Source organism: Mus caroli, chromosome 18 (assembly GCF_900094665.2).
Source record: "Mus caroli chromosome 18, CAROLI_EIJ_v1.1, whole genome shotgun sequence".
Classification (NCBI taxonomy): Eukaryota; Metazoa; Chordata; class Mammalia; order Rodentia; family Muridae; genus Mus; species Mus caroli.
Window position 1 is genome coordinate 56,549,042 of NC_034587.1, and position 17,168 is coordinate 56,566,209.

General features: G+C 39.8%; 1 long non-coding RNA gene across 1 annotated transcript in view; it reads right to left on the reverse strand.

Moving 5' to 3' along the window:
• Positions 1 to 17,168, reverse strand: part of LOC110284463 — a 39,321-nt gene that overhangs the window by 12,093 nt on the left and 10,060 nt on the right. The window contains exons 3-4 of the long non-coding RNA XR_002376948.1: positions 16,953 to 17,102; positions 16,202 to 16,325 (exon numbers count right to left, since the gene is read on the reverse strand). This is a non-coding gene — a long non-coding RNA (uncharacterized LOC110284463). The remainder of the gene's footprint in view (positions 1 to 16,201; positions 16,326 to 16,952; positions 17,103 to 17,168) is intronic.

Here is a 17,168-nt window from a genome sequence, read left to right on the forward strand (position 1 = left end):
TGTCTAATTTCTAACTTCCCTGAAGATTTTGGATTTATAGCCCCACAGCAGAGCAAGCCAGCTTTTTTAAATCAATCTACCCTTCCCTCCCATCCTCCTCCACTGTGGGAAACACCACCCCGGAGGTCATCCTACGTTGTGGATGCAACCTGAAGGCAGGCTGAACAAGTCACAGAGAGAAAGCCAGTAAGCAGCATTTTCTTGTGGTCTCTGCTTCAGTTTCTGCCTCCAGGTTCCTGCACTGGCTTCCTTCTAGGATGGAGTCTAAGCCATAAGGTGAAATGAATTCTTTCCTCACCATACTGCTTTTGGTTATGGTATCTATTACTGTAACAGAAATCAGTGAAGACAGTCTGATATGTATATGAGTCTGGTTTTCCTCATATGAGTTTAATAAACCCTGTGCCCCTACAGTCTTGATTCACTCTAAGAGATTTATAGAATACCACCCTTTCCATTCCCAGGAATAAGTCATTTATCAGTCATTGCTTTTTGGAGGGGAGGGGTACCAGACGTCTGCCCAGCCAGAAGGCTACCTATATTCCTAGATAACATATGGGACAGGCACATAGCAGCTTAAAAAAATAATCCTTCCTCAACCATGTGCCAATCACTGGGATGGCTGGTTTAAATGAATTTCAAGGCCCTCCTCTGAGCTTCTCATTTAGTTTAGTAAGCCTAAAATGGACAAAACATGTGATATAAGCCCAAGTTAATGGATGATTCTGGTCTGAGAACCAAAGCTGAGAACTAAAACAGAACCCTTTCATCCTCCTGCTTGCTACTTTCACCCTCTGACTTTCCTAGGCTCTGGTCAACTACAAACCTTGTACTCTGTACAAATTAGGCCTCGATTCTTGACTCTCAGTGCATTATGCTTCCTCATCTTCTTCAGTCCTGGGTTCTCCTTTGCTTCTATAATGTCTCCCAGGGTTGATTTGAGGGCATAGAGAATGAACCTTCTCTAAGATAATTTCATGATCTTGGTAAAACTTCCTTTAAAATCATCCTGTCTCCTTAGTTTAATATTTTCTATAACTTGGTAAGGTTCCTCTTAGATTATAATAGAGTAACAAAGAAAATACTTAGCTAAAATAACTATTCTTGATCATTTGAACAACAAAGTATATTATGAGAACAACCTCAAGTTGTTTAAACTGCTTTTGTACTAGAGTTTGAGCCTGTTACCATGGGTTCTTTCTTGAATACCTATAAGAAACATTATTTCAGTGTCAAAGAATATATTAAAAGACTGTGAAAATAATCAGGAGAAGCCAAAACATTTTTAAACCCCAGGAGCCTGAGATTAACACTGTAGGCACATCAGTTGTAGAACAAGAATTTTCAAACCATTCAGTGCTTCCCTGAAAGTAAATATCTTAAGGATCTTGATTTTGCAACAGTGTTTTTAAAATATGTGTAGGGCTTTCAGCCTATTGTGATCTATGTAAATCACATGCACAGTAATTCACTTTAATAAGAAATAATAGTTTATGGCTATTGACTTGGAAAGCTAGTATTAATGAAGGAAAACTATAATAATAATAATAATAATAATAATAATAATAAAAGAAACAAAAAATTATATGCAGTAACTCTATAGAGAGATTGGGGTCTTGATAAAGGCAAACCAGTCCTCATTATCCAAATCACAAATAAAAATTGACAACAAGACTCTATTGCTGAAAACAAGAAATTCACAAATTGTTGAACATGAAGAAGTCAAGCTGGTGCCTTCATAGAGCCTTCACCCCTGTGGGTTAGTGCCTTTGGTACAGGAGGGTTCTCTGCACACTAACAAAAGGGAAATGTAAACACCACCAGCCACAAAGTCTTTGATCTACAATGCTGTTCCTCTTGTAGATATGCTGCTAGTGCAATGGTAGCACAAACCCTGTGGGAGTACCCAACCTATTTCTGATTTAACATAAGGCCCATTCCATACTTAACACTCTTGGGTGATGAAGAACCTAAGACTCGATAGCCTGGCAACCTAGGGTAAAACCAAATACTTCTGTTGTATTAAAACAACAGCAATAAAATGACTCCTAATGACATTCTGCCATGTTCATAGATCAGTGCTTTGCTTAGCCATCGTTAGAGAAGCTTCCTCCTGTACCAGATGGGAACAAATGCAGACCCACAGCCAGACAGTTTCCAAATGAGAGGAATGTCCAGTCCTAAATGGGATGTCTCCATCAAATCACTCCCCTACTGACTGGAAAACTCTGCAGAAGAGGAGATGGAAGAAGTATAAGAGCTAGTATAAGGTATGAAGGACACTAAAGAAACAAAGCACTATAAATCAATAGGACTGATGCACATATGAATTCATAGAGACTGAGGCAGCATGAAAAGGCCTACAGGGGTCTTATTAGTGAAAGGAGATATGAACATATGCCTGCATCCCCAACCCTGCAGTTGCAGGATGTTTGATCACAGTGTGAATTCCAAGATTGTGTTATTTACTTTAAAAAGAACACTTGCAGAAGTTACAGGAGCTGCTATTTTTATATCATGACTGATTTTTAAATTTTCCTTTGTTTATTATGGATCTGATAAAATCTAGATCTCTAATATTTTTAAGTCCAAGCCTCCTAGACACTGCAGCTCATTTCAGTTTTTGCTTATACTTAATTCATTCTTTGCAGCAAATTAAGCTGAAGAAACCTGGGAATAAAGTTTGGAAAAGGTTAATAAAATTCTTTGCCTAGTTTAAAAAGAGAAAAAGAGAGGGGGTGAGGGTGGGAGGGAGGGAGGGTTGGAGGGAGGGAGGGAGGAAGGATAGAGAAACAAAGCTTGTTTCTAATTGTGGCGTCCCTCAGCCCTTAGCACACACCCTTAATCCATCTGACTAGAATCCAGACACACCCTAATTCCAAACATTGAAAGTAAAATTAGTTTATAGAAGGAAACAGCTTTGTCTGAAAGTTATGCCTAATTGAGTAACAGAGAAAGTGATGAATCAGAGAAAGATTTAATTGAATAGGATATGCCCACTTCTCATGAGAAGAAAGAGGAAAGTGCAGCTACTTGAGGGGCAGAGTAGAGAGAGAAATGGAGAGTCGTTAGTTTTACTGGGACAGTTGTACAGAGACGGGTTGCAGAGAAAAAATAAGCTAGACACAGGTGAAGACAGAACAAGTCAGAGAATGACAAGGAGTCAAAAGATCAGAACAGAATGCCAGAGTTAGTTTGAGACCAGAATTCATTGAGAAATTGAGAGAAGCCAGATTGAATCAGTTGGCTTTGTAAGGAGTTTTGAGCCAGCAAAGCCTAGTTGAACAAGCTGGCCAGAGATAAGAACTAGAAAGGGGTGAGCTTCTTTGGCAGTAAGCCTCGGAGTCAGAAAACATTCTAGGCCTAAATTAGATTGTACAGAGGCTAGAAGCTTCCAGGACTAGGCCTAGATTAACAGACTTAGGCACTAAACCTCCAAACAACAATTATATCAGACAAATAAAAGTTACATTACAAGAAGTTATCCCCAACTGATAACCACTTACAAATGAAAATTTAGTTTTTTCCAAGGGAATCTCACTGGAGAAACAAACTACTCTTTAGAGTAGACTGCAGCCAGGCAGTAGATGCCAGCAGACAACCAACTCAATAGCATCTTTGAAAGCTCCCTGTCTCCTACTGTTTCAGTTAGCTCTCTCATTCTCTGTCTGTCTGTCTGTCTGTCTCTCTCTCTCTCTCTCTCCCCCCCTCTCTCTCTCTGTTATCTCTCTATTTTCCTCTCTTTTTTACCTTATAAACTCATTGGTTATATATTATGGCTTCCAGTTTTGTGTTTTTATGATATTCCTGAGTGCGCAGCAAGGAAATCTGTCTTTATCTGTTTCTTGTGCCATTTTCATTTCTTGTACTCTTCTATTTCTTGGGGTCTTTTCCTTCTGTATGTTTGTATTGTGCTGTTCTAATAGTTTTTGTTTTGTCTTATTACATTTTATTTCATTTCATTGTATTATTATCCTTTAGAAGTCTGTTTGTTTTCTAATGAGAGACAGGAATCTGGTAGATATAGATGGAAAGTGGGGTGTGGATGAACTGGGAGGAGCAGGGAAAGGGGAAACTCTAATATTAATAATAAAATAAAACTTCTAAATGTACAAGGTATGTACTGCCTCGTAGTATTTTTTCTGTTTGTTTTCAGGGGGATGGGGAGGGGGGGGGTCCTGTGATTGTACTAATCATGTGTGCAGTGGAATGAAGATAAAACTTCAAATAAAGAACAACTTGCTTTTAAGCTACAAAATTAATTAAATTTATCATTATAAATATGACTTGTTATGGAATCTTCTCACAGTATCCTCTCTTCTTCTACATAATGAGCACACTCTTACAAGCCAACTATATGAAACCTGAAATCAGGAACAAGAGCTTTTCTGTTTACGTTAGAAAGAGTTGAAGATGTTTTCACAGGTATTGGGTGGTAGCTCTCAAAGGGATACAAGCTAAGAGGTACCAAAGGAAGCTGAAAGTTCACTGTAAATGGCCCTTTTCTCTTTGCAAAATCACTGGAAGAGGTGAGTGCCAAATTACAACAACTTAGAGTATTTCATGTTTTCCTAAAGATAGACAATTAATAGTTGGTAATTAATGGACATCAGCAGAGGAGAGTGAGCTTAGTGAGTCATTGCTTTTGAATGATGAAGGAATCTTACAGAAGCTGGCATCCATAAAGCAACAGGAGAGCCAGTGTGCATTCCTTTTCCAGAAGTGTTGGTACTCAAGCCTCCTGAGGAGTGCATTGTTAAGCGGGTCCTTTGCTCCCCATGTAAACAATTTCCCCTCACCTAGGAAGCTCAATCGCAAATTCCTTAAGGCAAATTTAGTGAAGAGTTGAATCTGCCTCCTGTGGTCTCAATTGTGCTAAAAATTTCCTTCCCACCTACCAGGATTGTTTGTCAAAATATTTCATGGATGGAAATGCCTAACCATAAAACCTACTGGAGGAGCAGTAGTACTGCCACAGTGAGCGGCTCTCCTCCCAGCACCTCTTCTTTGTAAGCATTTGGCTGCAGTAGAAACAGGACAGCTATTGAGGAGCAGCAGAGGCCAGAAACTAGGATAAGGCAGCAGAACGCACTACTATCTGCCACATGCTTCGAAACCTTCTTTGCCTACCTTCAACTCACAAGGCTCTGCGTCCTTGAAGAGAACTCTTCTTTGCGGATACATTGCCAACTTTTCCCTAGACAGGATGGCTCCTGTTACTGTTGTGTTAGAAGGAGGCCCGTATCTGGACAGATCACACCAGGCCAGCACAGCTCCACAAGAAGAGGTTTATTGGGGAGGAAACAGGGAAGAGAAGAGGGAGAAGGGGGAGAAGAAGAGGGGAAGGGCGAGGGGTTTGGAGTTTCTGCCTTTTATTCTGGCCATGACGTAATCACGTGCGCACTACAGTGCACAGATGAAGCAGCACGCAGGTGAAGTGTATGCTGGGAATGTGTGGTGGTTGCCATGGCAACAGATGCATGGCGCATCCTTGTTACTGAGGAGTGACATCATCACTGAATTCAGAGGTTGTAGACAGTTACCTATGGAGGGTGTCACCGACACTGGATAGAATGTACCTTCAAGGCTGCATTAACAACAACAACAACAAAAAAAACCTTTCAACATGAACAAAACCAAACAGCACTATACCTGTACTCAGGATACTACAGTTAGCTAAAGTGTGCTGCTTGGTGTGTTCATGGTGGTTTTATACACAAATAACCATCTCACTGAAAGAACTACAGCTATATATACTTCTCTTCCCAGTGCTGAAAGTCCAAGTGAGGGATTTTCCTCAGTTCCTTCCTCTTAGACAGTAGAGGAAAAAGAGTGCTCAGACCGAGAAAAAATAAAATAAAACCCCAAAGGAAAACAGTAACTGGCTTGATATTATCCCTGGCAATGTGCCTGTGGTGGTTTGGATATGAATAGCCCTCATAGGTCCATATATTTGGATGCTTCGCTATTATGGAACATCATCACTTGGCAGGATTTAGAAGGATGAACTTGTTAGAGTAGGTGTGGTTTTGTTGGAGGAAGTGTGTCATTGTGAGTGGGATTTGAGGTTTCAGAAGCTCAGGCCAGGCCCAGTGGCTTGCTCTGTTCCTGTTGCTTACCTATTCAGATGTTGTACTCTCTGCTAATTCTTCAATACCGTATCTACCTACCTTCCTCCCCTCTACCCCTCTTCATCTGCTTTTTCCCCTTGGGTATACAGGCCATGTTGTGCCAGGGTAGGTAGGTGTTGGGGGTTTGACTTGTGCTTACATGGGAATTCACACATCTGCTGTAGGTCCCTGCAAACAGAGGGACCTGTTTTTTTGATGGGTCAATAAAGAGCCAGCAGCCAGTGTCTGGACAGAGTGGCAGAGGCAAGACTTTTGTGATTCCTGGGCAGGAGACTTCAGAGGGAGAAGGAGAAGAATTGCCATGACAGGGAAGCAGAGAGATCAAACTTGAAGACTAGTTGACATGTAAGAATCAGGATAAGCGGCCATAGGGGCCGATCCCCCATTGGGTCTGGGGTAGCAGTGATGAAATATACACTTAGCAATATTAACTCAGTAATATCGGAGAGAAGTGTGTTAGCCACATGGAGGTTCCAGAGTGGCCCAACCATTGAGCTAATCAAGGCATATCAAAATATAAACTCTGTGTGTGTGTGTGTGTGTGTGTGTGTGTGTGTGTGTGTGTGCGTGTGTTTTCATTCTCAAAGCCAGATAACTCTGGTGTGTGGTGGGAATTGCTCACATACCAAGATCTCAGAGCAGTTTAACAATTTACTGCTACAGGCAGGTCCAGCAGGATCTCAGTATGCATGAATATGGGGGCGTGGAGGGCAGACTTCTCAGGAAACAGTTTTCAATAAAACTGTTCTCTTTATTGGGGGAAGGAACAAGAGCTATATAAACTTTGGGGAATGGGTTGGCTTTTTCAGGGTGAGTGTACATTATTGGCTGGGGCTGTAGTGCTGGGAATGCTTCATTTGCCTGAAGAGGAATTCATGTGCTTACTGAATATGTCCTTATAAGGAGAAAGGAAGTTTAACCTGTAATCTGGTCATGAGGCACCCTGACCTGACCCTTGTGTGGGGGGAGGTCTAACTTTTAAGGTTTGCATGCACAAGGATATGCAGGCCCTGCACAGGAAGGAAGCAGTACAGTTCCAGTCAGTCTCGGGATGATATTTTCAGGGTTTGGACATGTCTCAACTTCACTCTTGTTCCAGACCAACTCCATGGATCTCATGGCTTTCTAGCTCCAAATCAGCCTGCATACTACCATGCTTCCCAGGATAATGGACCAATTCTCTGAACTGTAGGTCAGCCTAAGTTAAATGCTTTCCTTTGTAAGAGTTGCTGTGGTCATGACATCTCTTTACACCAATAAAATCCTGACCAAGTTGGTACCTGTGTTAGTGGAGGATTTCTCAACACAATGTACACTTATTCTAAATAATCTGAGTGCTTTTAGGCAGAGCAAGGAAGATCTCTGGGAGTTTGAGACTAGTCTGGACTACATAGCAAGTTCTAGGACAGCCAGGGCTACATAGAGAATCACTGCCTCAACATGAGTAAATAAGTACTAAAAAGCAAAGGGTTCTAAGCCCTGAGCTCCATAATATTCCTGGGAAGGCCATCTTCAGCAAGGAATAGAAACTAGGACTTAAAAGAGTTGTGCCAGGACATTTCATGGTGAATCTACAACTTGTGCTGAAAGAGATGAGAAGATTGTACAAAAGCATGTTCTGAAATGAAATAAACTGAAGGTACCCCCATGGAAAGATTCCACACAGCTAAAGTTCCAAAATTTAAAAAGAAAAGGCCTAAGAAATTTTCTGCTCCTAAAAAGTAAGGACAATGGAAGCTTCTACAAATGTGATTCAAGGGGGCAGGGCTCCATCCCAAATAATCAGAGCACTGGCAGTGTCACCCAGTCCACATGGTTATGGCTGTTAGAGTTGTGAAGCATCTACAAGGAAACAGATTGGAGAATATTTCTCCAAGGTTAAGAATAGTGAGGCCCTAGTCGGCCATCAGTAGAAAGAGAGGCCCATTGGTCGTGCAAACTTTATATGCCTCAGTACAGGGGAACACCAGGGCCAAGAAGTGGGAGTGGGTGGGTAGGGGAGTGGGTGGGGGAGCGTGTGGGGGACTTTTGGGATAGCATTGGAAATGTAATTGAAATAAATACCCAATTAAAAAAATATGGAAAAAAAAAAGAATAGTGAGGCCAAAATAGTGGCAGGGTAGTCCTACCTGGAAACCCTGAGAGGCCATTGCATGAAGTTTAGAAAGTCTATTATATTGGAGACTTCAAGATGTTATAGATGCCAGAGCCATGAGACACTTTCAAGGAAATGTTCACACAGAGGACCCAACCCAAAAGAAAGAAGTATCATGCAAACTGGGAAGAGAAGAGGCAATCTAAGACCTCTGATATCCGACATGGAGCTATAGGATTCGGGGTTTGCACTGCTGGGTTTCAGTCATGCTTTGGTCCAGTGTTTCCTCACTAGTCTCCTTTTCCTCTCTTTTAAAATGGGAATGGATATTCTTTGTTAATGTATGTTGGAAGTGTGTCATATGTTCTGCTCTTTGACAAGAGATTACAACAGAGAGATTTCCCTTGAGTTCCAGAAGGGACTTTGGAATTTGGGCTTTTAAACTCTATTATTTGGACTGTGAAAACTATGGGGACATTTGAAGTTGGACTAGTTACATTTTGCATTTAAACATGGCCACAAGCCTATAGGGGCCAGGGAGTAAAATGTGGGGTGTGTGTGTGTGCGCGTGCACACTTGGGGATTTTGGGTTTTTCTTTTTGTTGTTTGTTTGTTTACTTGTTTGTTTGTTTGTTTTTAAAATAAGAATGGCCCCTATAGGCCCATATATTTGAATGCTTAGAACTGTTTGAGAAGTACTAGCAGGTGTGGCCTTAAAGTTGGCTTGGAGTTTTCAAAAGACTCAAGTCATTCCAATTTCTCTCTGTTCTCTCTGTTTCTGTCTCTCTGTGTCTCTCTGTCTGTGTGTCTCTGTCTCTGTCTCTGTCTCTTTCTCTCTCTCTCTCTAGCACACCGACTAACTAATTGTGATTAAGGTCCAACATTTTAGCATTTCCTACCACCATGCTTTAGCTCCACCAGCATAGACTCAACCCTCTGAAACTATAAGCTCAAATTAAACAAGTTCCTGGTCATGGTGTCTTATCACAGCACTAGAAAAGTAACTAAGACCTGAAAACTTGTTGGGGGACTTAAATATGTGTTCATACACATAGTGACTCGCCAGTACCATGAGCATGCATGTCTATAATCACAAGGTAATTTCTGTTTTTTTCTTTACAATAATGTCTTGTGGGAACCTAAGACATTGACTTGCTCATATGCCCCTTTGGCTTTCAATATATCCATTTGGATCTTTTCAGAAACCTGTAAAACTGTCCATTTCAGTTTACAAGATTCTATAACTAAAAATAGATTCTGATCCATAGACTTTGTTTCCTTCTTCTTTGCTTTAGATATTTGTTTCCATCACATTCACAATCAAACAACACAGAAAGTACTTCACCCATTGTCTCTAAGCAGAAAGACTTCTTATTTTATCCAGTACTTTGTATTGTAAAAATAAATATTATTCAGAAAGCTCTTAACAATTCTGTGTCTTTATTTTAGGTTTCTAAGATTCTTCATATGCTGTCTGGCTTTTAAAAAATAAGTTTTTAGGAAGAAAGAGAAAAAACAATTTCTATAAAAATAGAATGGCTTATTTTTTTTTATAGCCAAGAAAAAAAAAGTAATGTAATTTTGCTAGAAAGAAAGTAGGAATGAAGTCTGTGATTAAGATTCTGTCTAGCAGGTTTGAGCTGGAGAGAAAAGTACAGAAAATATGTTAAGGTACAGAAAATGGAACATATTCGAGGGACTAATTTAAAAGATAATAAACTAAAGACAAGTAAAGGATTCAAAACAATATGAGTATGAGCAACCAAAATGTTGAGTAAAGAGGGATTGAAATTTCATGACAATACATATTTATGAAAATCATTCATCTAACATTTGAGTAAGAATGCAGATTTCAAGACCAGTAAAGAAGGATCTAACAAAGGTTCTCATAGAAAGATGAAAATTCTTTCCCATAGTCTTTATGTTATCTACCTAATATTTGCACAAAACAATTGTTCCAATTTTTTATGTCATGTCTATACCATATTCATTGCTTCTAATATGATGTTTAAGATTCACAGATGCATTGAAATACAAACCTGTGTTCTATTATTAAGCGAAGTTTCCATCTCTCTCCCAAGAAGATAGTTTCATCACCATTCACTCATCTATTTAAATTATTATTATTTAAAGCATCACAGTAAAAAGATTATTCTTAGGTTTCTAGGTCTAATGTATGAAATCCTATACTGCCAGATGTAATATTCACCAAGAGAAAAGAAAATCTAGAAAATAAATATACATAAAAAATGACACAAATATTTAAACTGGAAGCCACAGAGCAATTTAAGACCCAGTCTCACAAAACTGAAGTAGATGGGTCCTGACAAATGGCACCAGAGGTTCACCTCTAGAACAAAGGTTCATGCCTGTGTAGCAATTTTCTCCAAAGTTAAAACTGCCCATTTTTTGGAGGGAAATTTTTTAAGATAAAGGATGTTTTCATGGAAAACATCAACAGGATGCTTTAAGGGGAGGTAACTCATTCTATCCCTAAACTTACCACATTTACTTATCCCCTCCTCCTCAAAGGGACAGCTTGGAGACACTTCTAGACCAGCTGAGCTGCTTGGGAGAAGCACAGACCAAGCAGCCTGGAAAAAGCCAAGACAAGATGAGCAGCCTGAAAGAAGCAGAGAGTAGCTGATCTGTCTAGAAGTCACAACAACCTGCTAGGCTGCTGGGAAGAGGCTCAGACCAATTGAACCACCAGGAAAGGACACCCACCCTTAACTTGTTAAGGTTTGCATATGCCATGCATTGTGCTCCAGGTTTCCAGCTTTCATAAAACCCTTTCTACCCATGCTCGGTGGGATTTTGGTGAGGTACCTGCCTTTGAGTCATTTCTGCTCCTTATATAACTTTATATAAGCTTATTAATGGCCATTTTGGCCAATAAAACTCATTGACTCACCAGTTTAGGTGTTCTTAGTATCTATACTTTAACCTGTCATTGGTTCCCTGTCCAGAGTTAGGAGATCTATGTTCATATCTACATAGGATAGCATTACATGATACCTGCACACACACAGACACAGACACACACACAAACACATACACACACCAACATATGCATATGACAATATACATACACTTATACACAAACTGAAACAAAGGGAGAATTTATTTTAGAAAGAGAGAGAGAGAGAGAGAGAGGCAGAGGCGAGGCGAGGCGAAGCGAGACAAAGCGAGGCGAGCTGCTCTTTCCTTAGTTTGAGTTTCTGTTTTAAGGCTATGGAGGAAAGTGGACCATGACAAATCTTAAGACACTTTAACTGAAGTTGGGTCTCCAGAGGTCTGAACTGTTAGTAGACGATGAACTGGACACAAACCACATTGCTGAGCACCTCTGCCTCCTTGGTTGACAGAGGAACAAAAAGAAATGTCCTTTCACAATGTGAACAGAACAGGAGATCTTTGGACAGGTTTAGAAGGGAAGTGCTAAAAGGAATAGAGTAATGAGGTGTTATTAATAACTATTTTAAATATTCATTATCTTGACAAAATTAAAAGGACTTGTGTCAAAAAATATAAAGCAGATAAGCATGTTGAGAACAACTGTCTCTTTTACTGGAATTGGGAGAGACTAAATTTAGCACTGGTTAAAGACTGCTTGTTTTTTTAAGTAAGTTAAGACAAAAGGACTTATCTAAGAAATATACATTTTCAGAGGCAGCTAAAGTTATTTATAGTGAATAGTTACACAGTGGCACCCATTGCATTTCTTACTCAAGGTCCCTCCGAATCAAGGCTTTCTGAAGGGGCAGAGCATTTAGCTCAGAGAAAAATAAGAATATCCTTCCATGTTTGCTCTGTGGGATGCTATGCTGCTGACATCACACAATCCCCTTCTTCTGTATCAAACACACCCATGTCTGAATTAGAAGAATCTTCCAAAGGCTCCCTCTGAAAATTGCAAGGAGGCAAACAAAGGCAAGGTACAAATTAGTGATGTGTGCTCCAAGGATTTCAATCTGGGAAATGGAAGAACTTAAAACTGGTTTGTGCACACAGGAGAATGATGCAACTGAATATGGCTTGGCCAAGAAGGGAAGAAAAACAGGAAATGGAGCAATTTTGCTTTTACAGACAGAAACATTGCTTATTTCTCAGCAGAATGAGGAAAAGACCATCACAAAAAAAATGAACTGATCTTTTTGGTAAAAGTGAAAAATAGCAATATGGCCAGGAGGGGCGGATGGACAAATACATAAGCAAGAAAGAACAGCATGATATGGAAGGAGTAGAAAGGAGAGAGATTCTCTTAGGAAAAATAACATTTAGGAGATAGTGCTTTACCTCTGAAAGCAAATGTTAGCCAACCAGTAATAAACAATTGTGCATCAGTTTAATTTCTGAACCAGAGAAACTAGTCTCGCTTCAGAGAGACCAGCCACCTAAATCAACCAAAGAACAGAAAATAGCTGCTGTTGGTACAAGACAATGTAGATATATCCACACAAGACAAAACTATGTCTAGATACATAGTTGTAGATACAAATGTGCATTTGACATACTGAAAACATGAAGATAAATCATATTTTATACATGACTACATGTTTTCTCACTGTGTAGGGACGCTCATCTTTTCTGGACTATTGTGTATAGAACTAAATTATTATTGATTTTCCTCTCTTCCACAGATTTTGTTAGGGAAGAGTAGGGCATAGAAAAAGTATGCTAGAGTTGATATACATTAAACATTAATTTATGTATTTATGAATTTTAGCTTAGTGACCTATGTCTTTCCTAGAGTTGTTCACTCCCCAAACCACTTTGTATGTCATGTACAAAACCATCACTTTGGTGCAAATAAAACAAACCTTTCTAGACACAATGTATTTCTTTAGTTAACTCAGGAGGCAGTTAGAATATTCATTCTGCTTCCAATAGTATCTTTGAAAAAGCAACTGAAGTGAAGAAGCAGATCTTGAGAGGGGCTACTTCGAGGTCAGGCAGGAGACTCACTGTTCTTCCTACTGCTTCACGAGCAGTTTCCACTCATCCTTAAAGCTGATGGTGGTCCTGATGTTACACAGCTGTCTTCCTGCTGCTCACATACAAATGCATCTTCCTGTGGGTTTAAACCCTAACTGAAGCTGGACAAGGTGGGATACCTGTCATCTTAGCACTCAGGAAATTAAAGCATGGGGGATGGTTAAGAAGTCCAGGCCATCCTGGACTACATAGTAAATTTCAGACCTGCCTGGACTATAGCATAAGAACATGTCTCAAAAAGAAAATGGGAAAACAAAAGTGAAACAAATAAAAAACAAACCAAGCAAACACTAAATTAAAAATAAGACAAAGCCCTCTAATAATTAAATTCAAATCCCTTCAGTAATATATTTTTTTTTCAAAAAGGAAAGCTTTGGTTAAGAGAGACAAGTTTAATTCCTTTATAATAAAGAATGTTTTCTGTAGTTTTTCTGTTTGCAGATTTCCATTTGCTCAAGCCTGTGTCTGAAAGAAATCTATTTCTTATAAATAGGAAAGTATTTGTATTTGAATTTCCAACATTAAAACATGGATCACAGATTAAGGAGTTGTCTTTGTTATAAGACGAATGTTTATAGCCATAATCGCCATCATTTATCTCTCAGTGCTTACAATACATGTTCAAGCAAGTTTTAAGATTCTCAGAATGTCTTCGATGTTATTGCGAGAAGAGCGCTGTTCTTTTAGGAATGAAGCTGGCTTGGACAAATCCGTGCCCCACATTGCACAGGCCTAGGTTGTGCAGTGATGGAGGGATTGCTTAGGTAGAAGCAGAAGTGAGGCCCATAAGCATGACAGAAGGAGCTGGTACTGAAACCAAAATGTTCCGTTTGCGTCCTCACCTCCCATGTCTTCTCTTGGCCATAAAGACTGAAAAGATGATTTCTACTTGAAAGATGATTTTAAAAACCCAAACAGTCACTTTCTGTGAGTTTACAGCTCGGATAAATGGGCCTACATGGATTTTTCTGCAGCTTTCAGATACCAGTCAAAACACCTGAAATTTCATATATTCAAGTTAAGGAAGATCCTGTCTTTCCCCATATTGTCTGGTCCTCTCTAATACTGCTCCATCACTTTAAGAAGACCACATTTTCATTTGTTCTCTTACCATTTTAAGACTCTCAGGAGTAGTGACCTAGTTCAGAAAGAAATAAAAGACTCCCTTGATTCCTAATGGAAGAACTGGATGTAAATCACATTACCCAAGCCATTCTTGATACATTTGCACATTAAAAAAGCAGAAGCTTGAGAAACTCCCATTAAATCATAAAAGGGATTTTTGTAAAGTTCCCTGTTTGAAGGACATTTTTACTATGTCATTTAACATGCCTTAAGCAGTAAGTCCATTTTACTAAGCCTTGCGTAAATTGCCTACTGAAAAAGCACAATGGAGTGGATATCAACTACAAAGGGAAGCCATTAAATAATACCCCCACATCGAGTGCATGGTAATTTTAGAATTAAAATCATTAGAAAATATTAAATGAAATATTTTATACTTTCTTCCTTAAGTTAACCAGAAAATAAAATATATTCTGCAAAATTTCCAAAAATCATTCTACAAATCACAAGTTTGGATCCAAATCAAGAGCCAAAAGAAGGGCCACCTAAATGAAATATGATCTAGAAGTCATTTTCACTTGGTTCGGAATGGAAGCTTAGGTGGAAGGAGTTTTACACTGAGTCACATAGCAAAGCATCAGAGGGCCTGCCTATAGAAGAAGCTCCAGTCTCTACCCTAGAAGGTACAGGATCCACAGCACCATTTACAAGGGTCTCCAAAGATGAGCTTGCCCAACACTCCAGGTGGGAACAAGAATTCCTAACTGGTCCACATCAAAGAAGAGAAAGAATGAGGGGGAGTTGCAGAGTCTGTTAATTAGCACAGTGAACTTGATGTGTAAGGACCGACAACACAGACCAAGGAAGCAATCATGGTCCTCACAGGTATTTAGTTCCACATAGACTATGTAAGGTGTCTCTTTAGCTTGAATTACACATGGAAACTTCCTGGCTAATAAGGAACCTACATCACATACTTTATGAAAACCTCAGCAGTTACTTCCTCTCACCTACAAAAAAACAAAAACAAAAAATATTCTTGGAGACTGTCCTAGACTTGGTTTTCTTTCTGCCCTTATAAGTTGTCACCTTTACGCAAATAAGTTAGTCTAAGATTTTTTTCTTTGTCTCTTAAGTTAGAGATATTAGTGATCAATTCTTAGACTGTGTCTGGTACCTAACAGTACTCAATAATGAATCAATGGTGGAAAAAAATACTTATTTTGCATAGGTTTTATAAGACTGGTATAAGGAAAAGTGTATACAATGACTGAAAACTTAAGTAGCAAAAAGAGAAAATAATTAATAATTGTGACAGTTTGTATATGCTTAGCCCAGGGAATGGTACTGTTGGGAGGTATGGCCTTGTTGGAATAGGTGTGGCCTTGTAGGTATGGACTTTAATATCCTTGTCCTAGCTGCCTGGGAGGCAGTGTTCTGCTAGTGGCTTTCAGATGAAGATGAAGAACTCTCAGGTCCTCCTGCAATCATGCCTGCCTGAATACTGCCATGTTCCTGCCTTGATGATTATGTACTGAACCACTGAACCACTGAACCTGTAAGCCAGCCCCAATTAAATGTTGTCATTTATAAGACTTGCCTTTGATCATGATGTCTGTTCACAGCAGTAAAACCCTAAGTCAATAATAACATATTGTGATATATTAAAAATTATCTTAAACTCTATTATGAGCTTTTTTCCAAAAGCCCAGTGTCATTGGCTCTAAGAGTCTTTTGAACATAGACTTTAGTACATTACATGAAATTCTTCCAGAAGAAATTGGCCACCTAAGTCTTCGCAGTTCTAGGAGTTCAGAAACTATTTTTAAAGTGGAACCAAATAGCCTTGTGCTAAGTGATGATTTTCAAGATTTTGTGGGGGGAAATCACTTCAGAATCAGACTTTACTTACAGGTTATTTCAGCAGTTATGAAGCTCTGAAGAAATCTCTGTCTGATATAAGGAAAGACTGGCACCTCTCTCATCTGCAGGCACTTGAACAACACAAAGGAGGATTGAGGCCTCTATCCAGAGACCTGCAAGCAGACAGTACACAAAACGGTTTGGATATTCAATATTTTGAACACTCCTGTAGCCTCCCCCAGCCTTGAGTAGGCTGGTTTTGACCTTGCAGCCACTGAGAATGAGACAACCTAGGGTGGAACCTTCAGACTTAGATGGCTCTATTGTTCTGTCACTTGCTGCTGCTCTTCTCCAAAACACTGCTACCTGCTGAGAGGCCCTTGAGATATTCCAGAGACAGCATCCAGCAGATCCACCTACAGGCATCAAGAATGGATTGGCGGGGATGGGCCTCTCCCCTTTATAAGCACAGACTCTTAGTAAACTTGGGGGCCTTGAACAGAAACATGTCTTGGCCTCCATTATTTCTCTTGTCCTCTCCCATACAGTTCCGGCCTCCCACTCAGGAACCCAGTTAGTGTGGCCACAGGCGGCTTACACACTCCTTGCTGACCTCCACCATTAATGGCATTAAGAGAGTCCTGAAGATGCACAAAGGTGACTGTGTAATGGCATATGTCCGGTTCTAGAGCACCTACCACTTCCTTCACTGTTTGAAGCAGTACAGTGGGAATGAGGCCTTTCTGAAGCAGAAAGCTCAGAAGCAGGCTGAGCACTGTGGACAGGACGTGAGAACTGACCTTACTGAATAGTGCCAGGTGCTGTGACATTTCAGCCAGATCTCAGAGTAGCTTATAAAAATTGCTGAGGGTTTGTTGCAGCCTATAACCATTTCTGTCATAGTAGGAAATGGACAAATGGACATATCCAGAGGCTCTCTTATGGGAAAACTGGAAGAAGAAAGGAGAGAGAAAGACAGAGGGAGAGAGAGAGAGAGAGAGAGAGAGAGAGAGAGA